The sequence below is a fragment of the Pantherophis guttatus genome, chromosome 14, assembly GCF_059756535.1.
Source record: "Pantherophis guttatus breed Tessera chromosome 14, ASM5975653v1, whole genome shotgun sequence".
Taxonomy (NCBI): domain Eukaryota; kingdom Metazoa; phylum Chordata; class Lepidosauria; order Squamata; family Colubridae; genus Pantherophis; species Pantherophis guttatus.
The window spans coordinates 10,851,372-10,878,220 of record NC_142076.1 but is presented as its reverse complement, the minus strand read 5'-3'; the positions used below and the strand labels follow the sequence as shown (position 1 = coordinate 10,878,220).

Sequence of the window (26,849 nt, the reverse complement as noted above, 5' to 3'; positions counted from 1 at the left end):
CCCCTTTTGCGACCTTCTGATGAGCAAATTCAGTGGCAAAGCCAGATTCACTTAACAACAGGATTACTAACTTATGCACCTGAAATGGAGGTAAAGGGGAGGTGGGCCCTGGTGCGAATTGTATGCATGGTGCATAAGTGAATATACAGTGTGCTGTATACAGGATCACTGCCAACAATGAATAGCAACAGTAACAGCAATAGCTCCTAGACTTATACACCACTTCGTAGTGCTTCACAGCCCTCTCTAAGTGGTTTACAAAATCAGCCTATTGTCCTCAACCATCTGGGTCCTCATTTTACCAACCGCAGAAGGATGAAAGGCTGAGTCAACCTTGAGCCGGTCAGGATCGAACTGCTGACAGTGGGCAGAGTCATCCTGTAATACCACATTCTAACCACTGCGCCACCAGGGCTCCTCATGCAACATCCAATCAACTACAGCAATAGCAATAGCACCTACATTTATAAACTCATTTTACTGACCTCGGAAGGATGGAAGGCTGAGTCAACCTTGAGCCAGTCAGGATCAAACTACAAGCAGAGTTAGCCTGCAATACTGCATTCTAACCACTGCGCCACCAGGGCTCTTAACAGCCTGCTAAGTGCTGATAGCCAACTCTATTGCCTAGACCACAGTTTCTCAACCTCAAGATGTGTGAACTTCAGTTCCCAGAATTCAGTGTGCTAGCAGGGAGCACTTATTCTCCCCAGCTTCATAATGTCCAGCAGGATTCACAGATGAAGATTCTCTGCTGGAGTTCCCATCCTAGTGAAACCATTGTCCTTAGAAGTAATATCAATACTAGAATTTAGACTTCTATACTGCTTCACAGTGCTTTTACAGCCCTCTCTAAGCAGTTTGCAGAGTCAGCCTATTGCCTCTAACAATCTGGGTCCTCATTTTACTGACCTCGGAAGGATGGAAGGCTGAGTCAACCTTGAGTCGGTAAGAACCGAACTGCTGGCAGTCAGCAGAGTTAGCCTGCAATATTGCATTCTAACCACTGCACACCATGGAAGGAAGGAAGGAAGGGCAATAGCACTTAGACTTATATACCACTTCACAGTACTTTCCAGCCTTCTCTAAGCAGTTTTACAGAGTCAGCCTATTGCCCCCAACCATCTGGGTCCTCATTTTACCCACCTCGGAAGGATGGAAGGCTGAGTCAACCTTGAGTCGGTAAGAATCGAACTGCTGGCAGTCAGCAAAGTTAGCCTGCAATATTGCATTCTAACCACTGCACACCATGGAAGGAAGGAAGGAAGGAAGGAAGGAAGGAAGGAAGGAAGGAAGGAAGGAAGGAAGGAAGGAAGGAAGGAAGGAAGGGCAATAGCACTTAGACTTATATACCGCTTCACAGTACTTTCCAGCCTTCTCTAAGCAGTTTACAGACCCAACAATCTGGGTCCTCAATTTACCAACCTTGGAAGAATGGAAGGCTGAATCAAGCTTGAGCCAGTCAGGATCGAACTGCTAGCAGTCGGCAGAATTAGTCTTCAATACTGCATTCTAACCACTCTGCCACCCACAGCAATGAAAGTACATAATGAAGACTGAACACCTGAAAAGCTATATAAAGTGTAGATTCTCTGGTGACCCAATTCACATTCAGTCTATCCTGCGCATGGTTATGTTGGGCTCATACATCATCTGAGTGTGGCCATTACATCATGAAACAACACTGGACACGCAGCTCCAAAGCGGTTCCGAAAACCGTTCCCAAATTGTACTTGTTAATGGAGCAGAAGGAAAAATTTAATGAAAGTTTAATGAAAAGAAGGACCAGGGGAGACGTGATAGCAGAGTTCCAATATCTCAGGGGCTGCCCCAAAGAAGAGGGGGTCAAGCTCTTCTCCAAAGCACCTGAGGGCAGGACAAGAAGCAACGGGTGGAAACTCATCAAGGAGAGAAGCAATCTGGAACTAAGGAGAAATTTCCTGACGGTGAGAACAATGAATCAGTGAAACAACTGGCCTCCAGAAGGTGTGAATTCTCCAACACAGGAAGTTTTTAAGAAGACGTTGGATAATCATTTGTCTGAAGTGGTGTAGGGTTTCCTGTCTAAACAGGGGGTTGGACTAGAAGACCTCCAAGGTCCCTTCCAACCTATTCTATTCTATTCTATTCTATTCTACTCTACTCTACTCCTATTTTTTCTATTTTCTATTTTTTTCTATTCCCTATCCTATCCCATCCCATCCCATCCCATCCCATCCCATCCCATCCTATCCTCTATTTTACCATATTCTATATGATACAAGGTCCTATCCTATCCTATCCTATCCTATCCTATCCTATCCTATCCTATCCTATCCTATCCTATCCCATCCCATCCCATCCCATCCCATCCCATTCCATCCTATCCTCTATTTTACCATATTCTATATGATACAAGGTCTTTTCACTCTGTTCAGGAAAGATTTGGAGGGAAAGGAAGGATGATGATGATGATTATAATCTCATTTAAATCTTCATCTTGATCTATATGCCTCTTTCTTTGAAATCACATGGATACAGACAAAGAAAGCTCTTTTTATTTCTTAATTCGCCCTGATGCTTTTTTATTTTTTCTTGTTTTGCCTAATTGGAAAAACCATCCAGTTCAAGATTTGTCTTTTGGGGGCGGGTGTATTTTTGGAGGGGAAGATAATGTTTTGCAAAATTATGCGGCTACGAGGAACCTCTGTACCCAAAGGCAGTCTACCTCCCATCCACACACGTTTGGGAAATCATAAATGGGTGGACTGCTTGCCTTGAGATAGCTACCCAGTTGAAAAGAGGTTTTAATTTAGCTTTCATTTAAAATAAATGGATCCATTTCATAAGTAATGAAACATTGCAAAGTTAATGGGGCTGACAAGCATTGGAAATAAAATACATGAATAAGGACAAGATGTTCCATAAATGCTTAGGTACTTCTTTTAAAGAAAGCAGCTATTACTTTCCACAGTAATAGCAAGAGAGAGAGAGAGAGAGAGAGAGAGAGAGAGAGAGAGAGAAAGGAGAGAGAGAGAGAGAAAGAGAAAGAGAGAGAGAGAGAGAGAGGAGAGAGAGAAAAAGAGAGAGAGAGAGAGAGAAAGAGAGTGGGGAGAGAGAGAAAGAGAGAGAGAGAGAAAAGAGAGAGGGAGAGGGAGAGAGTGGGGAGAGAGAGAGAGGAGAGAGAAAAAAAGAGAGAGAGAGACAAAGAGAAGGAGAGTGGGGAGAGAGAGAGAGAGAAAGAGAGTGGGGGGAGAGAGAGAGAAAGAGAGAGAGAGAGAGAGAAAAGAGAGAGGGAGAGAGAGAGAGAGAGAAACCGCCAGTGTGTAGGTTCTCATTATGGCCCTATGGAAATATAAATTAAATAATGAGGTGGTGATGTGCATGTATACACTTTTTTTAAAAAAAAATCAACTGACGTAAGGACTTTTGTGGCTGCAGCGAAACGATGTGCCAAGGAAGTCAAAAAAGTCAAGATGGCGGCCATAGATGACAACTGACCTTCCAATGGATTGGATGGGATGGGATGGAGGAGGAGCCTTCTGATGTTAAAGGCACGAAAGAAGCATTTCGGCCCAAATTGGAAAAGAATAATTGTATCTCAGGGTTGAACCCCGGAGTCCTTAATGCTCTCTGAGCTTGGCTGGGTTTTTTTTTTCCCCCAGACATTTTATTATTAGCCAACTAGGTAACCTCATCAGTTACTGATGAAAAAAAAATCAGGTAACCTACTGATGAGGTTACCTAATTGGGTAATGAAACGTTTGCAAAAAAAAAAAAAACCCGACCAAAATCGGAGAGCACCAAGGAGCCCACAGTCTTCTTCTTCCCCCTCCTCCTCCTTGTATATAAGCAGAGTACAAATCCACTCCCTTCTAGCGCCGATAATGTTTATTTTATTTATTTATTTATTAGTTCAATTTATATGCCGCCCTCCTCCGAAGACTCAGGGCGGCTTACAATAAACTTATAGCAATAGCCTTCGTTCTTTTGTATATACCTGCTTATTAGGGCTTTTGCCCCCCCCCCCACATAAGTGGTGTTTCTACAAAGTCAGTTTATTGCCCCCGGGTCCTCAATTTACCTACCTCGGAAGGATGGAAGGCTGAGTCAACCTTGAGCCTGGTGAGATTTGAACTCGCATTAATTCCAGGAAGCTGGCAGCTAAGTGCTACTTAACAGCACTTAGTCCGCTGCACCACCAAGGCTCTCAATGTTACCTAGTTGAAATGTCTGCAAAAAAACAACCAAGCTCAGAGAGCACCAAGGACCCCACAGTAGTGATCTCCTCCTCCTCCTCCGTGCAAACCCCACTCCCTTCTATCCCTGGTGATGTTGCCTAGTTGGGTAATGGAACATCTCCAAGAAGACAACCAAACTTAAAGAGCACCAACATTCCCACAGTCTCCGTGTCCTCCTCCTCCTCCTCCTTGTATATAAGCAGAGAGCAAGTCCACTCCCTTCTATCACTGATGATGTTACCTAATTGGGTAATGAAACATCCCTCCCAACTCTGTTATTCTGTATCTAACTGTTCCTTAGGCATCCCATTTCTTAAGGTCTCCTCCCACACTTCCCCCCTCCATTCTACTTCCGCAGCCCCTAGCAGCCTAAGGGGGTAAATAAATCCCAGAAAACCCCTATCCTAGCGGCACGGATAGGAGACCACTCAGAGATCCCACAGCCACGACCTATCGGGTTCCCCGCGCCAGATCTCTCCAAGGGAGGGAAGGAGGGAGGGAGGGAGGGTGAGCAGAAGCAGCGGCCTCCCTCGACCCCCACCCCCCACATCCCGCCTCCCGATCCCAGGAATTGGGGAGGGGGGAGGAGGAGGGGGAGAGAAGACCGGCGAGGAAGCCGATCGGCTCTAGGACCCGGCGAAGGAAGCGGAGGCTTTTCCGCGCAAAAGCCCGAGACGGAGGGAGGCAGCCCCGGAGAAGCCGCGGAGCATCTCGCCAGCGGCGCGCAGAGCCCAAGAAGAACCCGGGAAGGGGGAGGAGGAGGAGGAGGAGGAGGATCGGCTGCAGCGGAGGGGGGGAGACTCGCTGCACCCCAGGGACCCCCCTCCCCTCCTCTCCAGCTCCGGACGGGTGTGCATGTGTCTGTCTGCCTCTTGCACCCCCCTTTCCCTCTTGCACCCCCCTTTCCCTCTTGCACCCCCCTTTCCCTCTTGCACCCCCCTTTCCCTCTTGCACCCCCCTTTCCAGCTCCCCCCGGGTGTGCAAGGCGCGCGTGCGTGCGTGCGGCTCTGCCTGCTTTGCAACGATGCCTGCGCGCCCCCCGGGCTGCAACCCCAGCAGGCGACGATGGAGAAGCTGAAGAGGGGCGATCGCCGCCGCCGCCGCTCCTCCTCCTCTTCCTCTTCCTCCTCCTCCTCCTCTTCCTCCCCCCCTGGCAGGGGTCCCCGGCTCGCCTGCCTGCCACCCCTCGCCCTGCATCGCCTCCACCGCCCAGGCTCGGGAACCCAGAGGGACCCTCGTGCGCCGCGGGGCTCAGGAGGGCGAGAGCCGAGCCTCTGCTGCGCCCCTCGCCCGGCCAGCCTTTGCTGAGATCGCAAGCAAGCCCCTTCCTCGCTCCGGAGCGCCTCCCTCCCTCCCCTCATCATCACCGCCACCACCTTCCAGACAGGTGCGTCTGGGCAAGCAAGGAAGCCAGCCCTTGGGGGGGGGGGGTTGCGCAGCTTCAGAGTCTCAGCACAGCGGGGGTAACGGGGCAGCGGGGAAGGGGCGCGAGGCGGTGGGTGGGTGGGCGTCGGAGAGATTACGGCGACCCCAGCCCCGGGGAAGGGGGCTTTCGCGGGGAGGGAGGGGCGTGGAAGCGGCGGCTGGGACAAAGGAGGCGAAGATGCAAAGAGCTGGAGGGGTGGGGTGGGGGTGGGGGGGCTCAGGTATCTGGGGAGGGATGCGCGCCTGGGAGGGGTCCTATCCAGAGAACGGGGGATGGATGGGTGGGTGGGTGAGTTTATCCCTGCATGCAGAATCTTCGCTATAGGGTCCTGCAGTGAGGATGATGATGATGATGATGATGATGATGATGATGATGATGATGATAATGATGATGATGGGGGGTAGGTGGGGAGGTGGGGAGGTGGGAGAGAAACGTTTGCCACAGCCACAGCCCCCCCTTCTCTCTCTCTCTCTCTCCACCCGACTCGCAAAAGGTGATCGCGCCGTGCAAGGGAACGGGTGGAACGGGGAAGAGGGGAGGGGGGGTGAGTGGGGGAGGCGCAGGAGAGTGTGGGGTGGGGGTGGGGGCCAGGCGAAGGGAGGAGCGGTTGGCCAAGCCCAAGTCGCGTCGGGCTTGTGGCAGCCTCGGGCACAAAGCGCGGCTGGAACAATAGAGCGCCTTCCACCGCCCTCCCTCCCTTCCTTCCTTCCCCACCTGCAGCGGCCAGAAAGGCAGGCCGGGCGAGCCCCCTTCCCCTCCCCTCGCGAGTCTGCAGCAGAGAGCGAGACTGGGGAGTGGGGGGAAATGAGGAGAGCCCCGGTTAAGGGGGGACGCGGGTGCCGAGAACAAGGTCAGCAGGTTCTTTGGTCTCCCCCGCCCCGTGTGAACGGAAGTGTTAATGCGGGGATGGGGTGTGGGGTTGGGGGTTGGGGGGGCTGGATCTTCCAAGAACCTACAAAAGCTTCTTCCACGCCCGCGGGAGTTTGGCTTTCTTGGCTGGCCCGCGTGGCTTGCAGCAACGGGCGCACCTGGGCTTTTAGGCTATATAGAAGGATAACAAAAGCATTCGTGTGCACGCTTCCACCCGTGGACACGTGGCTTGGTCTTGCGCGAGCCTCTTTGGGGCAACGGCAGGTGGCTTAGAAAATGCCAGGGTTTGTGGAGTGGAGGGTGGGTGGGTGGGTGAGAAGAAGACCACCAGCCCTCTTATTTTCTTTAAATTAGGATGCCAAAGCTCTTTTTCTGGTCTCGGGTCTCTGCTTTTCCCAACAGCTACTTGGGGAGGTGTTTTGGTCACAAACCAAGGGGAGGGCGTCTGCCGAAACCATGGTTAAACTGGACCACAGTTTCCAGGCTTAATCTAGATGCCTGGGCCCAAACAACACCCTGAATAAGAAAGTTAAAAATCTTACAGTTGCATCTGTCCAAGAGATTTGCTAGTTTTAACCTTGGTTAGGCATTATTTTTTTCCTCCTTCTTCTCCTGGTTTGGATACTGTGCAAATATATTGGGTGTTGCTGTGCAAACTTTTAACAATTCCATACGAGGGTTAAACAATTGACGGCACAAACGGCCCCAGATTCATTGTAGCCTGATATCTTGGTCAAACCCAGTTTGTAGATCAGGGTTTGGCTTGGAGAGGCAAATCTTTTCACCCGAGACTTGGTTTGGCTCTCTCGTTATGTAAAATATTCTGGAACAGTCATGGTTAAATAAGGGCCGGCGGACTAAACCGTGACAGATTTGTGGATCGTTTAATATACAGGTAGTCCTCGACTTACAAACTTCCGTTTAGTGACCGTTCGAAGTTGTGACGGCACTGGAAAAAAAAAGTGACTTTCGGACCATTTTTTCACACTTCCAGCACCCTGAGGGTCACACAATCCAAATCCGGACACTTGGCAACTGGTTCATATTTATGACCGGTTCGTATTTATGACCTCTGTTTCCCTGAGGTCACGTGATCCCCTTTTGCAACCTTCTGACAAGCAAAGTCAGTGGGGGGGAAGCCGGATTCACTTAACAACCTAACTTCTAAGGAGCCCCAAGGTACATCCGTTGTAACTTCAAACCAGGGGTGACATCCAAAATTTTTCCCTACCGGTTCTGTGGGCGTGGCTTGGTGGGCATGGCAGGGGAAGGATATTGCAAAATCCCCATTCCCACCCCACTCCAGGGGAAGGATACTGCAAAATCTCCATCCCAACCCCATTCCAGGGGAAGGATACTGCAAAATCTTCATTCCGACCCCACTCCAGGGGAAGGATACTGCAAAATCTCCATTCCCACCCCACTCTGGGGCCAGCCAGAGGTGGTATTTGCCGAACTACTCAAAATTTCCGCTGCCGGTTTTCCAGAACCTGTCAGAACCTGCTGGATTTCACCCCTGCTTCAAACAGTCACTAAGTGACAGGTCATCAGCTGAGGACTACCTGCATAGGTAATCCTCAATTTATGACCGCAGTGGAGTGCAAAAATTCCATTGTTAAGCGAGGACCTGTTGTTCAGTGAATTTTGCCGCATTTTACAACTTCTTTCAACGTAGTTGTTGAGTTGAATCCCTGCACTGTTTTCCAGTACTTGAGGGGCTACCACAGAGAAGAGGGGGTCAACTTATATTCCAAAGCACCTGAGGGCAGGATAAGAAGTAAAGGATGGGAATGAATCAAGGAGAGGTTAAAGGCTAGACTGAGACATTGGCCTTCCAAACTTCTTGCAGGAGTTAAGGGTCACCCATTGCTTTTCTTTCTTTCTTTTCTTTCTTTCTTTCTTTCTTTCTTTCTTTCTTTCTTTCTTTCTTTCTTTCTTTCTTTCTTTCTTTCTTTCTTTCCTGCCTTTCTCTTTCTTCCTTCCTCTTCCTTCCTTCCTTCCTTCCTCTTTCTTTCTTTCTTTCTTTCTTTCTTCTTTCCTTCCTTCCTTCCTTCCTTCCTTCCCTCTTTCTTTCTTTCTTTCTTTCTTTCTTTCTTTCTTTCTTTCTTCCTTCTTCCTTCCTTCCTCTTCCTTCCTTCCTTCCTTCTTCTTTCTTTCTTTCTTTCTTTCTTTCTTTCTTTCTTTCTTTCTTTCTTTCTTTCTTTCTTCCTTCCTTCCTTCCTTCCTTCCTTCCTTCCTTCCTACCTTCCTTCCCCTTTTCTTTCTTTCTTTCTTTCTTTCTTTCTTTCTTTCTTTCTTTCTTTCTTTCTTTCTTTCTCCCTCTCTCTCTCTCTCTCTCTCTCTCTCTCTCTCTCTCTCTCTCTCTCTCTCTCTCTCCCCCCCCTCTCTTTCTTTCTCTCTCTCCAGATTTTAGGAGCTTCTTGTATTAAGCCTTGTTTGTTTGTATTTGACTGGGATGCATAACAGCAGGACATCTGCTGATGGCCGGAAAGCCCGTGGCAGTTTGGAGAGGATCAGGTTCCCTTTATTTCAACAACGTGTCACAGCCTTTTGTCTGGTTTTTCCCACAGGGGAAGGAAGGGGCTGTCAGCATTTTCCCACAGACAGGCCAGCTGGGGTTTTTGCACAGAACGGTTCGCCCGAATCAGGGTTTACGGAAGGCAACCAAAAATCTGGGGTCCCGTAAGCTACCCGGCCGCCAAACTAGCCAAGCTGATTTTAACCCAACATCTTATGTGAACTCAGCCATTCTTTCTGCCTGAGACAAAAATCGATCTTTGGTTGCCTGGATGCTATTTGGGAGCAATTTTTCTTTCCCTGTTTAATGCCTTCTCATCGCTTTCGGAGCGGTGTTGTCTCCCTAATCTCTAATTTTTGCCCTCTCATCTTCCAAAGATTGGACTGTCGCTCCTAATTTCCAGGCAGGTTTACAGATGACAGATTAACAGAGTTGGAAGGGACCTCGTAGGTCATCTAGTCCAACCCCCACCCAAGCAGGAGACCTTACACCATTTCTTGGTGGGTGGGAATGTTGTACAGGAATTATAAGCATTAGAGGGCCATAAAGTAGGGAAGCTGATTTAAACTGCGGCTGTTTGTACTTAAATTACAGGTAGTTCTCGGCTTATGACTACCATGGAGCCCAAAAATTCTGGTGCTAAGCTAGAGAGTTGAGGTTTGCCCCGTTTTATGACCTTTCTTGCCATAGCTACCAAGTGAATCGCTGCAGCTATTAAGTTAGTAACACGATTGTTAAGTGTACAGATACAGATTAACAGAGTCGGAAGGGGTCTTGTGGGTCATCTAGTCCATCCCCCCTGTCCAAGCAGGAGACCCTACACCATTTCTGACAGATGGCAGTCCAGTCTCTTCTTGAATCTGGCTTTCCCATTGACTCAGAAGCCCACCAAAGGTGATCCTATGACCCTCGGATTTTCAACTGTCATAAACAATTGCCAAACGTCCAAATTCTGATCACATGACCGTGGGAATGCGGCAACACAGCAATGGTCGTGTGAAAAACGGTCATCGGTCACTTTTTCTCAGTACTGTTGTGGCTCCGAACGGTCACTAAGTGAATGTTGTAAGTCGAGGACTACCTATATCAGCCACCCCAGAGGCAGATCTCTCTGTCGGACCCATAATCCCATGTGGGGTGGAGTCTGGGCAACTGAATGGAGCTAGCAGAGTGTTTTAATGGCCAGATGCCCTTCCTGTCACCAATGAGGAGTTTTGTTCGGCAGATATATTCTCAATGTGGCTCAGAGAGAGAGAAATATCTGCCTCTACCTAGGATCGATCTCACAGCCTCCTGATTGTGAGGCGAGAGCTTCACCACTAGGCCATCGCACCACTCCACAAGCCATGGTTCAACTCACAGCTGAAAATATTGGCACTGGTTATCTTAACCTGGAGAAAGTCGGGTTCGTCTTAAAAGGAAATGGGTTGGACTTTGGAGATGTTTGGAAGGCAACTTTGCAGGTTCTGCGGCAACAGCTTCCATTCCTGGTACAAGCAAGCTGCCTTTTCTATTCTTTGTGTGAATTTACAGCTCAGTTGGATTGTGGTTTTACGAGGGTCAGTCATAAACCACAGCCATTACATATCCTGTTTCTAGTTTTGAAATTGTGTGACCAGTTTATAGGTAGCCTTCAACTGCATAGGCTGCATAAACAGAGGGATAGAATCAAGATCACGCGAAGTGTTAAGACCACTTTATAAGGCCTTGGTAAGGCCACACTTGGAATGCTGCATCCAGTTTTGGTCTCCGCGATGTAAAAAAGGTGATGAGATTCTAGAAAGAGTGCAGAGAAGAGCAACCAAAAGGATTAGGAGACTGGAGGATAAAAGATATGAAGAACGGTTGCAGGAATTGGGTATATCTAGTTTAATGAAAAGAAGGACCAGGAGAGACATGATAGCAGTCTTCCGATATCTCAGGGGCTGCCCCAAAGACAAAGAAGTCAAGCTATTCTCCAAAACATCTGAGGGCAGGACAAGAAGCAATGGGTGGAAACTCATCAAGGAGAGAAGCAACAGAGAACTAAGGAGAAATTTCCTGACAGTTAGAACAATGAATCAGTGGAACAACTGGCCTCCAGAAGTTCTGAATGCTCCAACACTGGAAGTTTTTAAGAAGATGTTGGATAACCATTTGTCTGAAGTGGTGTAGGGTTTCCTGCCTAGGCAGGGGGTTGGACTAGAAGACCTCTAAGGTCCCTTCCAGCTTCTATTCTATTCTATTCTATTCTATTCTATTCTATTCTATTCTATTCTATTCTATTCTATTCTACCTACAACCATTTTAAAAAAAATTTGATTTATATGCTGCCCTTCTCCGGAGACTCAGGGTGGCTTACAATGCATTAAGTAATAGCCTTCATACTTTTATATATTTATACAAAGTCAGCTTATTGTCCCCACAAACTGGGTCCTCATTTTACCTACCTCGAAAGGATGGAAGGCTGAGTCAACCTTGAGCCTGGTGAGATTTGAACTTGCAGTAATTGCAGTAATTGCAGTAATTGCAGGCAGGTGATGTTAATAACAGTGCTTTAGTCTGCTGCGCTACCAGGGCTCATTTCTTTAGTGAACATTCAAAGTTACAACAGCACTGCCAAAGGGACCGTTTCTCAGTTACGACCATTGCAGCATCCCCATGGTCATGTGATCAAAATTTGGATGCTTGACAACCGACTCATATTTATGACGGTTACAGTGTCCCGGGGGTCATGTGATTGCCTTTTGCGACCTTTTGATGCGGAAAGTCAATGGGGGAAGCCAGATTCACTTAACAGCCATTTACTAATTTAACAACTGCGATGATTCGCTTAACAACCGTGGGAAGAAATGGGTCGTAACATGGGCAAAAACCCACGTAGCAACTGCCTTGCTCAGCAACGGAAATGTTGGGCTCGATTGTGGCCGTAAGTCGAGGATGACCCGTGCAGATGCTGTTTCTAGAATTGCGGCTGAAATTGTGTGACCAATTTATTGTGTCTGTTGTCTAGGGCATCGGAAGTAAGAGGATTTTCTCAATGATAGGGTGAGCTCTTTGGCCAGTTGCTTCTTGGTGTTTCACCAAGCAGGCAAGATTAAAAAATAGTAATAATAATAGTCAATTCTCACATATGGTGTGTTAATATTGATCATTTGCATCTGAACGCTGCGTCCAGCTGGCTGAAAATGTCCTCCTTTTTCAAACAATGATTTGCTGTTTTTGTCTTTTGCAAGGAGCTTTTATAGCACTGAGTATTCCTTTTATAGGAAGAGCAGGATATTCTTAAATACATGCATGGTTTTAAATGCTCAGAAGATAAATCTGGAAAAGCTTATTTAGCTTTGCAGATTAGTGTTAAACCTGGGGGGGGATGGGAGAATGCTATCCAAATACCTAATATTTGGTGTGGAGCTCCCGTAAAGGCTCGGTATGTTCAGTTTTTACAACCTCCTTGTAAAACAGACAAACATCGTCTCTGCATTGCATGTTAGATGCTCATATCCAGCCTTTCTCCGGCCAGTTTCCCAACCAGGCACTGCTCTGACACAGCCTTGGTGAACAAAATACAGCAAACCCATAGCAGTGTGGCGAGGAATTTAAGGAACTGTAGTTCCAACCCAAAGAATGGAGGCCTTTGAACTCTGTTGCTGGAGAAGACTCCTGCGAGTCCCTTGGACTGCAAGGTGATGTAACCGGTCAGTCCTAGAGGAGATCAACCCTGACTGCTCTTTAGAAGGCCAGGTCCTGAAGAGGAAACTCAGATACTTTGGCCACCTAATGAGAAGGAAGGACTCTCTGGAGAAGAGCCTAATGCTGGGAACGATGGAGGGCCAAAGAAGAAGGGGACGACAGAGAAGGAGGTGGCTGGATGGAGTCACCGAAGCAGTTGGCGTGAGCTTAAATGGACTCCGGGAGATGGTAGAGGACAGGAAGGCCTGGAGGAACCTTGTCCATGGGGTCGCGATAGGTCAGACACAACTTCGCAACTAACAACAACAGTTCCAACCCACACATCTGCACAATAACAAGGAGGAGGCAGCTCATTTAAAAAGCTTTTTGGAGCACTGGTTGAGCTTCACTATGAACATGGGTTTCTAGATTCTAGGATCTAGGTAATTACTTCCCTCCAAAAGCGGAGGAAGGACCTTCGTTGATGTATCCATGATTGCAGGGCAAAAGGAGGTGGGACCAAAGAAAAGTGGGTGAGGCCAAATGGAGGTGGGTGGGGCCAGAGAAGAAGCCAGGAAAATCAACTTTCTCATTCACTACAGCAAAGTTGCGGAGGTTCATCATATGTTTGGGATAACTTCCTCTGCTACATGAGGATCTTTTTCTGAAGACCAGATGGTGCTCCAAACCAGCGAACCACACCAGGACAACAGCCAAATGAATTTGCTTCCGTTATCTACCCTGTTTCCTCCAAAATAAGACCTATCCCGAAAATAAGCCCTAGCATGTTTTTACACATGCGGCTAATATAAGCTCTACTCTCAAAATAAGCCCTACTTAAGTGCCTGCGCAGCTGCCCACCTGACCATTTTCTCTGGTTGCTCACTGTACCACTGACATCAGATGAGACGTGGGGGGAGATGGAGCTGCCCCACATGCCCTGCACCAGCTTACCTCAGGGCCCCCACAGCCAGGCCATCCACGCTCCAACAACTGCCTCATGGCCGCGCCACTAGTGTGTCGCTCGGCCTCCTGCTCCATTGAGGCTGCGAGCAAGCCGAAGTGGGCCGGAGGCCATACGGTGTTCTGCTGGAAAGGCTGTCAGAGCCGCCGCTGTGAGGCAAGGCAGGTGTCAGGACATGGGTGTCCTGACTGTGGGGGCCTTGTGGTAAGCTGGTGCATGGCTCATGGGGCAGCTCCACCCTTGCCTGGTGTTAGGGTTCTGACGGATGCCCTAATTAAATCATCAGCCTCAAGCCAAGCTTCAAGAGAAATCCAGTTATTTATTAGGAGCTTCATGTCTGCACATTCCAGGTGAAGCCAAATCTGACCCCATGTAATTTATGCCCCAATCATGACCTTGTTTTCACCCTCCCCCCCAGGGTGTGTCATCAATCACATTCGCCAACGGAGCAATTTCGCAGGTTGTAGAGATCACTCCCCTCAGGCCGCTGTGGGTAACCCTGGGAGACAGTCTTGAGAGAGATATGTCTGGAATGTGCTTCTGTTTTTGGCTGCTGTGCTGCTTCATTGGTTTCCCATCCCCCTTGCCTATGGCAACTCGAGAGCAGGCCAGGGATGCTTTGCAAGTTGACATTACTGCTGACACACTGCGTGGCCTCCTGCTCCGCCATGGGCAAGCAGAAGAAGTAGGCCTCCCATACATGGGGAAAAAAATAAGACATCCCCAAAAATAAACCCTAGTGCTTATTTCAACGCCCCAAAGAAAATAAGATTGGGTCTTATTTTCGGAGAAACACAGGTAACTGTAGTTACATTTAAACTGTTAATTAAGGTTAACATGGTTACTCTTTGTGGATTTAATTTTTCCCTCTGCCATATTAAACATTCACTTTTGGTGGAAACTTTCAGAAAGATTCAGGTTGTCCACATGTGCTCGGTAGGCTATTTATGTCTTGGTTTTAGACTAAGGTCAAAGAGATCAAGGTCAAACGTCTGGTGGCTTCCCCAGAAGATCTGTGGAGTTTCCAGGGCATTAATGCAGAGGTGATTTCCCATAATGTTCTTTGAGGATTTTTAATTTCGTACTTCCCTTTCTAGCCTGCAGCCGTAGGATCTCCTGGTAATCTCCCACCAGGTGGAATGCAGCACAGCTTTCTGGAGATCAGCCAAGATCTTCATGATGCTGCTATTAGCTGAGGGCAGGAGCCGTAGCTAGTCAGTCTTAAACAGAAAGAAAGAGGCTAAAAAACCTCTTGATGATGGTTTGGAATCTAGCCCATTATCTGATGGAAATTGCCAGTGTAAAATAATGCTCTGATTTGCTAAAACGCTTTATTTCGGAAGATTCTCAAAACGTTCTTCGAAGTCTTCACCCTTCTTCCTGCTCCTGACCAAAACTCCACCGGAGTTTTGATTATGATAATGGTCGAATTGCTGAACGTTTGCTGCCTTCTGTGATACCTAAATCAACCACGTTGCTTTGCCTAACTGCTAAATATAATCTCGCTTGGATGACGTGCATGGCATTCAATCTTTCTTTTACAATTCAAGGTGTCCAGATCTAAAGATGCTTCCATTCATCTCATCAGCTTTGGTCGCCACGATGTAAAAAAAGATGCTGAGATTCTAGAAGGAGTGCAGAGAAGAGCAACCAAGAGGATTAGGGGACCAGAGGCTAAAACATATGAAGAACGGTTGCAGGAACTGGACATGTCTTGTTTAATGAAAAGAAGGACTAGGGGAGACATGATAGCAGTCTTCAATATTTCTGCCCCAAAGAAGAGAGAGTCAAGCTATTCTCCAAAGCACCTGAGGGCAGGACAAGAAGCAACGGGTGGAAACTCATCAAGGAGAGAAGCAACTTAGAACTAAGGAGGAATTTCCTGAGAGTTAGAACAATGAATCAGTGGAACAGTTTGCCTCCAGAAGCTGTGAATGCTCCAACACTGGAAGTTTTTAAGATGATGTTGGATAACCATTTGTCTGAAGTGGTGTAGGGTTTCCTGCCTAAGCAAGGGGTTGGACTAGAAGACCTCCAAGGTCCCTTCCAACTCTGTTTATTCTATTCTATGATCTCTCCCTGGCTATCTACACTCACAGTTAGAGTTTCTCAATTCTAGGGATTGACACCTATTCATAACTGACTAGATGTTGGTGCTAACTCTCCTGCTGTCCCCAAGGATATTCCAGGCACAGTCGGCCTCACACTGTCCCACCTACAGTTCACAAGCCCAGGAAAACGAAATGCTAGAAAGATGCTTAGAAGGAGCAGGCAACCTGATTTAGCAAATTGGAGGAAGAACAAAATAAGGAGAGAGAAGAGCGACAGCCAGTCACGGCTGTGTTTACACACCCTGTTAAGCGAAACCAACCACATTTTGACACATGGCTTAATGCAGACTGCCAACACAGTCGCCGATTTATAAATCACACCGGTGGCTTGAAGCAGGGAAAGGAAGCCGTCCCTGTAGCCGTCCCTGTGTGTGTGTGTATGTGTGTGTGATTGTGAGGACATTATAGGACAGTGATGGCTAACCTTTTTGCCGTCATGTGCCGGGAGTGGGGGGGGGTCGCGTGTGCGCATGCCCACACTCATAATTCAATGCTATGCTCCCCCCACGCCCCCACACTTTTGGCACGCAATGGCATGGTGGGCCCGGCAGGCCCGTTTTTCGCCCTCTCCAGGCTCCAGAGGCTTTCTTGGAGTCTGGGGAGGGCGAAAACAGCCTTCCCCACCCACCCTGGAGGCCCTCTGGAGGCCAGAAACAGCCTGCTTCCTGACTTCTGGTGGGCCCGGAATGCCCGAAAATCAGCTGGCTGGCACGCATGCGCACTGGAGCTCAGCTAGGGCAATGCTGGCGTGCCCACAGATATGGCTCCGCGCGCCACCTGTGGCACGCGTGCCATAGGTTCGCCATCATGGCTATAGGATTTCAGCAGCCTCAGACAGTGAGAACAATCAAGCAGTCGAACGCCTTGCCTCCAGAAGTTGTGAATGCTCCAACACTGGAAGTTTTTAAAGAAGAGATTGGACAACCCTTTGTCTGAAATGTTGTAGGGTTTCCTTCTTGAGCAGGGTGGGGTGGGGGTTGGACTATATGACCTCCAAGGTCCCTTCCAACTCTGTTATTCTGTCTGATCGTCGGTGAGAGATGCTGGAAGCCAACAATACAGGTAGTCTTCGATTTACAACCATAATGGTGCCTGAAAATTTATGTTGCCAAGTGAAACATTGCTTCAGTGTGTTTTGGCCCCATTTTACGACTTTGCTTGCCACCGTTGCTTAGTGAATCATTGCAGTCGTTAAGCGAATAACCCGGTTGTTAAACAAATCTGGCTTTGCTGGTCAGAAGGTCACCCAAAGGGATTTGGGGACACTGCAACCGTCATAGATATGAACCAGTTGCCAGGTATCCAAATGTTGGTTAGGTGACACCGTGGGGGATGCTGCAACGGTGTGAAAAATGGTCACAAGTCACTTTTTTTTAATGATGCTGTAACTTCGGTCACTAAATGATACTGTTGTAAGTTGAGGATTACCTGTGTCTAGAAAACTTCCTGAAATGCTTTTTCTCTGTGCCTGGGAAAACGAGACCCCGTTTAAAATTTTTGCAGGTTTAACACAGGATGAGGCAAAGGGTTTAGTTAGATTAGATTAGATTAGATTAGATTAGATTAAACAGAGTTGGAAGGGACCTTGTAGGTCATCTAGTCCAACCTCCCGCCCAAGTGGGAGATCTTACACCGTTTCTGAAAAATGGCAGTCCAGTCTCTTCTTGAAAACCTCCATTGATGAAGCTCCCACAACTTCTGAAGGCAACGTCTGTTCCACGGGTTGATTGCTCTCACTGTCAGAAAATTCCTTCTTATTTCTAAGCTGAATCTCTCCTTGGTCAGTTTCCATCCATTATTCCTTGTCTGGCCTTCGGGTGCTTTGGAAAATAGCTTGACCCCCCTCCTCTCCTTGGCAGCCCCTCAAATATTGGAAGGCTGCTATCCTGTCTCCCCTGGTCTTTCTCTTCACTAGACTAACCATGCCCAGTCCCTGCAACCGTTCTTCATATGTTTTAGCCTCCAGTCCCCTAATCTTCCTGGTTGCTCTTCTCTGCACTCTTTCTAGAGTCTCAATATCTTTTTTTATAGTGTGGTGACCAAAACTGGATGCAGTATTGTAGGTGTGGTCTTACTGAGGCTTTACAGAGTGGTATTAGTACCTCCCTTGATCTTGATTGTCATCAAATGGTCACCTACATCTTCTCTTCATCAGAGGCTGATTAACAAAAGAATGAAAACATTTCCACCCAATCAACCGAGAGATAAAAAGAGTCCAAAATATAAAGCTACTTAGCTGTCAAGAGTGGTTTAATTGAAAGAGAAGTTTTTTTATTACAATCCTACCACTGACACCCACACCAGCATTCAATAAACCATGGTTTAGGCCCCTGCCCACCAATCTCTCATCTCTCTCTCTCTCATTTTGGGAGTTGATCCTTCAGAGAAGTTATTTTCAGAAATGCGAATTCTTTTGTATTTACCGATTGTGAAGCTCTCTCTCTCTCTCTCTCTTTTTTTTTTTTACCTTTGGGCTATTTAAAGAAACCCAGTACAGTTTAGGCAGAAAATAATAGAGAGGGATAACAGGGATTAGCCGAAAAGAAAAAGAACAAAAACAGGGACGGGAAGAAAGGGCCCCACATAATAAAAAAAAGCGCATCACTCATTCTAGAGCCAATAAATTTCCTATAAAGTCTTCAGCAGTGGGCTTCAAACATTTTAGCATGGGGTTCTCTGTGCCTGGTGGCTGGGTGGGTGTGGCCATGGTGGGTGTGGCCCAGTGGTGGGTTGCCCCCGGTTCGGACCGGTTCTCAAGAACCGGTAGTAAAACCGACGCCTTGGATGTCGTCATCGATGATGTGCGCATGCGTAGAAGTGCATGCGATCCCGTTGCGAACCGGTAGTAAAGGTAAGTAGAACCCACCCCTGGTGTGGCCTACTCGGCCTCCTGCACCACAGGGTGGGTGGGGTTGGGGGTTGGGAATGGACATTTCTGCCCTCCCCGGGCTCCAGGAGCTTTCCTTGAGCCTCTGGGAGAGCTAAAATGGCGTCCCCAGGCTCTGGAGGCCAGAAACAGGCCCATTTCCAGCCTTCCCAAACTTCCAGTAGACCCATTTTTCACTCTTCCTGAGCCTCCATGCGCGCCCTGCACTGACCTGCATCCAAAATGGGCTGCGTGGGGACTCCTGGGATGGGTGGGGCAGGGTGGGCGGGGCCAGCTAGGAGTGGGATTTGGGGGTTCTCCGAACTGCTATCCCTCTGTTGATGCAGCCTAGGATTGTGTTGGTCATTTTGGTAGCTTAGTGAGGCTATGTCAGTTTTCCCAGGTAGACAAAGGAGGCCAGAAGACCAGATGAGCTAACTCTATTTTATTGTAAAGCTGCATTAACAGAAGGTCGCTAGTTTGAAATAACAATCTCCCACTGTCTCTTTTTACAGCCTGAGAAATTACATCTTTTCTAAAATTCTTTCTCTGCCCCTTATGCAGCTGGGGGTTCTAATTGTTCCCTAGGCAGCATCTCTTCTCCCCTTCCTCCTTCTCCCAAGGTCATTTACACATACCAGTACAGCGTAGCACCCTGTGGCCTGAACTCAATCCTCCTGCACAATTTTTGAGCCTGTCTATATAAGCTAAAGAGGGACGCAGTGACTCAGTGGCTAAGACGCTGAGCTCGTCGATCGAAAGGTCAGCAGTTCAGCGGTTCGAATCCCTCGTGCCGCGTAACGGTGTGAGTTCCCGTTACTTGTCCCAGCTTCTGCCAACCTAGCAGTTCGAAAGCACGTTAAAAAAAAATGCAAGTAGAAAAATAGGGACCACCTTTGGTGGGAAGGGAACAGCGTTCCGTGCGCCTTTGGCATTGAGTCATGCTGGCCACGTGACCACGGAGACGTCTTCGGACAGCGCTGGCTCTTCGGCTTTGAAACGGAGATAAGCACCGCCCCCTAGAGTCAGGAACGACTAGCACATATGTGCACCTTTACCTTTTACCTATATAAGTTTTAAAAAAACCCACCATCCTGTAATTCAGGGGCTTCTATAAATATCAGAAGTGGGAAAACAAATGTGTCAAAAGATTCCGCAAGGGGTTGAAATCCTTTTCTTTCAAAGAAACCATTCACTCCCACAAATTCAGGAGGGGGGAGGGACGACTTTGCCCTCTTCCTGAGTGATGATGGGATTCACCAGCCACAACTGCAGTCTTTACTGGCTTGGGGGGGAAAAAAGCCCCACCCAATGCCCTTCAAGCTAAAACACAATATAACATAATTTCCCATCTCTGCTTTAAGTCACAGTTGGCTGCTTTTACCGAACACACATTAATGCAGGGTGTATAAATCATATTGTTTTTTGGATCAAATCAGGCCATTCGTTTTAAAGGGTTGGGTTAGCATAGCCCATTGCAGTGCTCAAGACAAGGGGATTCGACCCAAGAATAAAACCCCAACTCACATTTTCCTGGGCATAAAAAATGGTGTGTAATCTCTGCATTTGCTTCATTAGATTGTCACTCTCAAGGATGGGCACATCTTAAATCTGTTTCTTCTTTTTTTATGATCTTCTGATGTAGAGAGATAGATAGATAGATAGATAGATAGATAGATAGATAGATAGATGGATGGATGGATGGATGGATGGATGGATGGATGGATGGATGGATGGATGATGGATGGATGGATGGATGGATGGATAGACATCATTATATACCAGTGATGACTAATCTTTTTGTCATTGTGTGCCAAAAGCGGGGGGAGCGCGGGGTAGTCACAATTCATTGCAGCCCCCCGTGCATTCGCATGTGACCCCCCCCGCACTCCCCCCTCTTTTGGCAAACGATGGCCCGGTGGGCCCATTTTTGGCTCTCCGCAGGCTCCAGAGGCTTTCTAGGAGCTTGGGGAGGGCAAAAATGGGCCTTCCCCCCTCCCTCCGGAGGCCCTCTGGAGGCCGGAAACAGCCCATTTGCCAACTTCTGGTGGGCCTTGAAGGCCTGAAAATCAGCTGGCCAGCGCACGCATGCGTGCCGAAGCTGAGCTAGGGCAACACTCACGTGCCCACCGATATGGCTCTGTGTGCCACCTGTGGCACGCGTGCCATAGGTTCGCCATCATAGTTATATACTGTACAGACCATTGTCAAAGAGATATCTGAAGGTGAACAAATAGGCCTCCAAGTCAGCTAAAAAGCACATAATGGAAAGGAATATAAATATTCTGGAATAGATTTCACAGATCCCAGATTATACTACTTTTGATACTCCGTGGGACACCTTGAATGTACAGGGCATACAAGACTGCCTAAGGAATGGTGCGGTGGCCTAGAGGTGGAGCTCTCTCCTCACAATCAGGAGGCTTGTGAGTTCGATCCTAGGTAGAGGCAGATATTTCTCTTTCTGGGCACGATGAGAATATTATCTGCTGAACAAAACTCTGCATTGGTGACAGGAACGGCATCCGGCCATTAAAACACTCTGCTAGCTCCATTCAGTTGCCCAGACTCTACCCTGCCAGAAATTATGGGGTTGTTAAACGATGATGATGATACTAAGAATATTTCTCGGCTAGAAAGATTCTGCATGGAAGAGGAGGGGGAAATCTAAAAACAAAAAAGATAATAAGCAGTCCAGTGGCGTAGGGAGGATGGTGGGTTAGGGGATCTAGCTGAAAGAATGAAAAGAATGAAAGCTTAAACCATAGTACAAGGAACGATTGAGGTAACTGGGTATGTCAGGTCTAATGAAGAGAAGGACTAGGGGTGATATGATAGCAATCTTCCAATATTGAGGGGCTGTCACAGAAAAGAAGGGGTCAGCCTGTTCTCCAAAGCACCCGAGGGCAGGTAAAGAAGTACCAGATAGAAAATAACCAAGGAGAGAAGCAACCTAGAACTAAAGGGGGGTTTCCTGACAGGTAGAAAAATAAACCAAAAACGGGACTTCCAGACTCACCAGAAGTCAGCAAATGGGCCTTTTCCAGCCTCCAGAGGGCTTCTGGTGTGGGGGAGGCCATTTTTGCCCTCCCTGTTCTGTCCCCAACCACACGCACACACACCAACAGACGTTCAGGAGTTAAAGACCAAACCAGCTGGCAAAATCCTTTTCCTTATGATAACAGAATTTGGCAACAACCTTGTGGCTGCCTGCCAAGAGTTTATTACTTACGAAGAGGAGAGATAACTTCTCCCCGCTTCTGGTACATCAAAAGAAACAGCTCAATAATTACAGAGTCAATCAAGTCCAGAGATAATCCAGCAAAGTCTATAGCAAAAGTCCGGCAATGCAGAATGGCGTGGAAGCTTTCAGCTTTGTTCGTCACAAGGTTTGACTGGCCACCACGCTCCCTTTTATATCCTGTGGGGTGTTGTCCAGTGACTCAGTCTAATATTGAGCACGCCTTTTATTCTGTTGCGCGCGCTTATCTCTGCGATGCTGGCGTGGATCCAGCCAAGACTCATTACCCTCATCACTGTCCATCTGTGGCTGCGTGGACGTGCTTGGCCCTGGCCCTATCTCTTGCCCTTCGGCGGACACCGAAGGCATTGCCAGAGAGGAGGGTCCTGGAGAGGGAGGCCTTGCCAACTCCTCTCCTTCACTCTCGGAGTCCTCTCCTGACAATGACACAGGCTCCGGTAACGGAGCCACAACACTCCCCAGGCTCCTAGAAAGGCTCCGGTGGGTCTGGAAGGCCCGAAAATCAGTTGCTGGTGCGCACATGCGCACCGGAGCTGAGCTAGGGCAACCCTCGTGTGCCCACTGATATGGCTCCATGTGCCACGTGTGGCAAACATGCCATAGGTTCTCCATCACGGATATAGAGTCTCCTGCTCAAGCAGAGGGGCTGGGTTAGAAGATCTCTAAGGTCCCTTCTAACTCTACAGTATTATTCTATGTTCTATGTTTCTTAACTGACTACAAAAAAACAACAACAACATTTTGGAAGCTGTTATTTTTGTCTAAGGAGGTGTTACCAAATGCTGACTGGAAGGGTGTCCAAATTGTAGCACCTCCAGCACTCACTGTTTCTTTCTTTTAATTCTGTAAACAATTGCCTGTAATTAGCCATTAAGCATTAAGACTTGTCGAAAGGTCGTATTTAACATGGTAGAGCACCGAAGGTTGCATCAGCTTCTGTTCACCGGGAAGGGGGGGGGGAATTCCTTGAAAAATAGGGATTCGTTGTAAAGAGCGCTGAAACTTTTGCAAGCAACTGCAGTTTTCATCTAAAAAAAAAAGATGCTGAGTGCAGAGAAGAGCAACAAAAGTGATTAGGGGACTGGAGGCTAAAACATATGAAGAACGGTTGCAGGGATTGGCTATGTCTAAAAGAAGGATTGGGGTGACATGATAGCAGTCTTCCAATATTTGAGGAGCTGTCATAAAGAAGAAGGGTTCAACTTATTTTCCAAAGCACCAAAAGGCAGGACAAAAAGCAACAGACGGAATCTTAATCAAGGAGAGAAGCAACCAAGAACTAAGGAGAAATTTCCTGACAGGTGGGGACAGTTTTGTTTAGAAGTTGTGGGTGCTCCATCATTGGAAGCTTTTAAGAAGAGATTGGACAGCCATTTGTCTGGAATAATACAGGGTCTCCTGCTTTTGTAGATGGTTGGACTAGAAGTCCTCTAAGGCCCCTTCCAACTCTACTATTCTGTTACTAGTTCTTTCAGCAGCCTGGATCAATATTTCTGATTATTAAGATACCTTGTCTCTTCCACCAATGATCCTTTCTTCTGAGCATGAAGAATATTAGCAAGGAAAGGAAAGGAAAGGAAAGAAGGAAAGGAAAGGATAAGGAAGTTTCTCAAGCTACTACTATCCATTGCAGATTTTCATTTGCTAATTTAAAGATACAGGCAGGTGTCTAAAAATAACTGAAGTACTGAACAGCTTAAAAAGAAAAGGCAATCTGTGTGACAGCCTATCAAGGAACTAACATTTGATGGGTTGTTTCAAACTGGCTTCAGTTCTTTAAGCCTGAAAAGTGGACAGTACACTTTAAATAAAAATCACCTTGAAATACAAGGATTGCAGTCGTTTGGATAAAGGGGAAGAAGGAACCTCTCTCCATTCTCTCCGTCATGGCCTGGAACTGGCTGACTATCTCAGCCCACTGAGCCTCCACGCGCCGGCACCTGGCCTTGCACTTCCTCAGGTCTTCCCTCTGCTTGGAAAGCCTATGCTCCTAGTCCTCAGTGAGGTGCTTCAGCTGAGCCTCCTTCTCAGTCAGATCCAATTTGAACTGAGCCAGCTGTTTTGCCAACTCTTTCTCATGGTGGCTGCTTAGCTCCAACAACTGCTTCCTTTTGGGGTCCTAAGGAGCCTGGGCAGGCAGGGGAGGAGTGGCTGGGAGGGGAGGGGCGAGTAGAGGCCAGTGAGGCACCCCTCGATGTGAGTGACATCGGGTTGGCCACGCCCACCCAGTCACATGACCACCTAGCCACGCCTACCCCGCCAGTCATTAGGCAGATCTTATTAGCGGTCCGCGGGATTTAATATTATGAATTTAGCGGTCCTTGAGGTCTGAAAGGTTGGGGACCCCTGGCCTAGGCCACATTAAAGTGGGGTTGGGTAGTTCATGGTTCAATCATCCTAGCATCATGCATGAACAGGAGATCCATGACAATGGCTTATTTCTATTGGCAGACTAGACGGGCAAAATTTGTTTTAAATCCCCATAATGGGTTGAATTGTAAAGCTCCAGTTCTCAGAAAAATTACTTACAACCTTCCATCCACTTCCAACAAGCTATCTTACACTTTATCCCAGATTGCAAGAAAGGCAATTCTTCTCACGCAGGTTTACTCTGAAGTAAACGCTTCTTGTTCCCGGCTAAGGCTGCAGAGAATTAATCATCCGTCTGTGCACAAAGGCAGATGATGAAGTCAATACGTTTTTTTGCATGATGCTCCCCAGTTTTTGATGATAAATAAATCCTAATTTAAGCAGAAGATTTGGCCTTTGAAACATGTAGGATAAAATGACTAAGAGCAGGAAGCAAGCTAATCCGGTTCTGTGCAGTAGCTCCAAAATGCAGGTAATCCTCGATTTACGGCCACAACGGAGTCCAAAATCGATGTTGCTAAGTGAGATATTTGTTTAAGTGAGTTTAGCCCCATTTTATGACCTTTCTTGCCATAGTTGTTAAGTGAATCATTTGCAGTTGTGAAGTTAGTAACCCGGTTAAGTGAATCTGATTTCCCCATGGACTTTGCTTATCAGAAGATCGTAAAAGGGGATCACAGAACCCCGGAACACTGCAACTGTCACACATATATACCTCCAAGGTCCCTTTCTGTCCTGTCCTGTCCCTATTCCTATTCCTATTCCTATTCCTATTCCTATTCCTATTCCTATTCCTATTCCTATTCCTATTCTTATTCTTATTCCTCTTCTCTTCTCTTCTCTTCTCTTCTCTTCTCTTCTCTTCTCTTCTCTTCTCTTCTCTTCTCTTCTCTTCTCTTCTTCTCTTCTCTTCCTCTTTCCCTTCCTCTTCCTATTCTCTATTTCCATATTCTCTTCTCTTTCTCCTTCTCTTCCTATTCTCTATTTCCCTATTCTATTCTATTCTATTCTATTCTATTCTATTCTATTCTATTCTATTCTATTCTTCATTCCAATATTCTATTCTATTCTATTCTATTCTATTCTATTCTATTCTATTCTATTCTATTCCTATTCTCTATTTCCATATTCTCTTCTCTTTCTCCTTCTCTTCCTATTCTCTATTTCCATATTCTATTCTATTCTATTCTATTCTATTCTATTCTATTCTATTCTATTCTATTCTATTCTATTCTATTCTATTCTATTCTATTCTTCATTCCAATATTCTATTCTATTCTATTCTATTCTATTCTATTCTATTCTATTCTATTCTATTCTATTCTATTCTATTCCTATTCCTATTCCTATTCTCTATTTCCATATTCTCTTCTCTTCTCTTCTCTTCTATTCTTCATTCCAATATTCTATTCTATTCTATTCTATTCTATTCTATTCTATTCTATTCTATTCTATTCTATTCTATTCTATTCCTATTCCTATTCTCTATTTCCATATTCTCTTCCTCTTCCTCTTCCTCTTTTTCTTCCTCTATTTCCATATTCTATTCTATTCTATTCTATTCTTATTCTTATTCTTTATTTCTATATTCTCTTCTCTCTTGTCTTCTCTTCTCTTGTCTTCTCTTGTCTTGTCTTCTCTTTTTATTCCTATTCTCTATTTCCATATTCTCTTCTCTTTCTCCTTCTCTTCCTATTCTCTATTTCCATATTCTATTCTATTCTATTCTATTCTATTCTATTCTATTCTATTCTATTCTATTCTATTCTATTCTATTCTATTCTATTCTTCATTCCAATATTCTATTCTATTCTATTCTATTCTATTCTATTCTATTCTATTCTATTCTATTCTATTCTATTCTATTCTATTCTATTCTATTCCTATTCCTATTCCTATTCCTATTCTCTATTTCCATATTCTCTTCTCTTCTCTTCTCTTCTCTTCTCTTCTCTTCTCTTCTATTCTTCATTCCAATATTCTATTCTATTCTATTCTATTCTATTCTATTCTATTCTATTCTATTCTATTCTATTCTATTCTATTCTATTCCTATTCCTATTCTCTATTTCCATATTCTCTTCCTCTTCCTCTTCCTCTTCCTCTTTTTCTTCCTCTATTTCCATATTCTATTCTATTCTATTCTATTCTATTCTTATTCTTATTCTTTATTTCTATATTCTCTTCTCTCTTGTCTTCTCTTCTCTTGTCTTCTCTTGTCTTGTCTTCTCTTTTTATTCCTATTCTCTATTTCCATATTCTCTTCTCTTCCCTTCTATTCCTATTCCTATTCCCAAGTTTGAATTTTGATCACATGACCATGGGGATGCTACAATGGTCCTAAGCGTGAAGAATGATCATAAGTCACTTTTTCAGTGCTGTTGTAACGTTGAATGTTCACTAAATGAACTGTTGTAAGTCGAGGACTCCCCTACTTCTCTACTTGGTGCTAGCCAGCACCAAGGGGCATTCCACGGGTTTAATGGAAACCATCCTGCCCTGCAAATCTTCCTCATCCTGGTTGCGCCAATAAGGTTGCTGTGGTTGACTCTATTTGTGCAAGCTATGGTTTATCCACCCTGCAAGCAACT

The 26,849-nt window shown here is 46.5% G+C and overlaps 1 protein-coding gene across 1 annotated transcript in view; it reads left to right on the top strand.

Annotated features, from left to right (window-relative positions):
• The window catches only part of SBK1 (SH3 domain binding kinase 1), an 85,063-nt gene that overhangs the window by 30,967 nt on the left and 27,247 nt on the right, over positions 1–26,849 (top strand). The window lies entirely within an intron of this gene.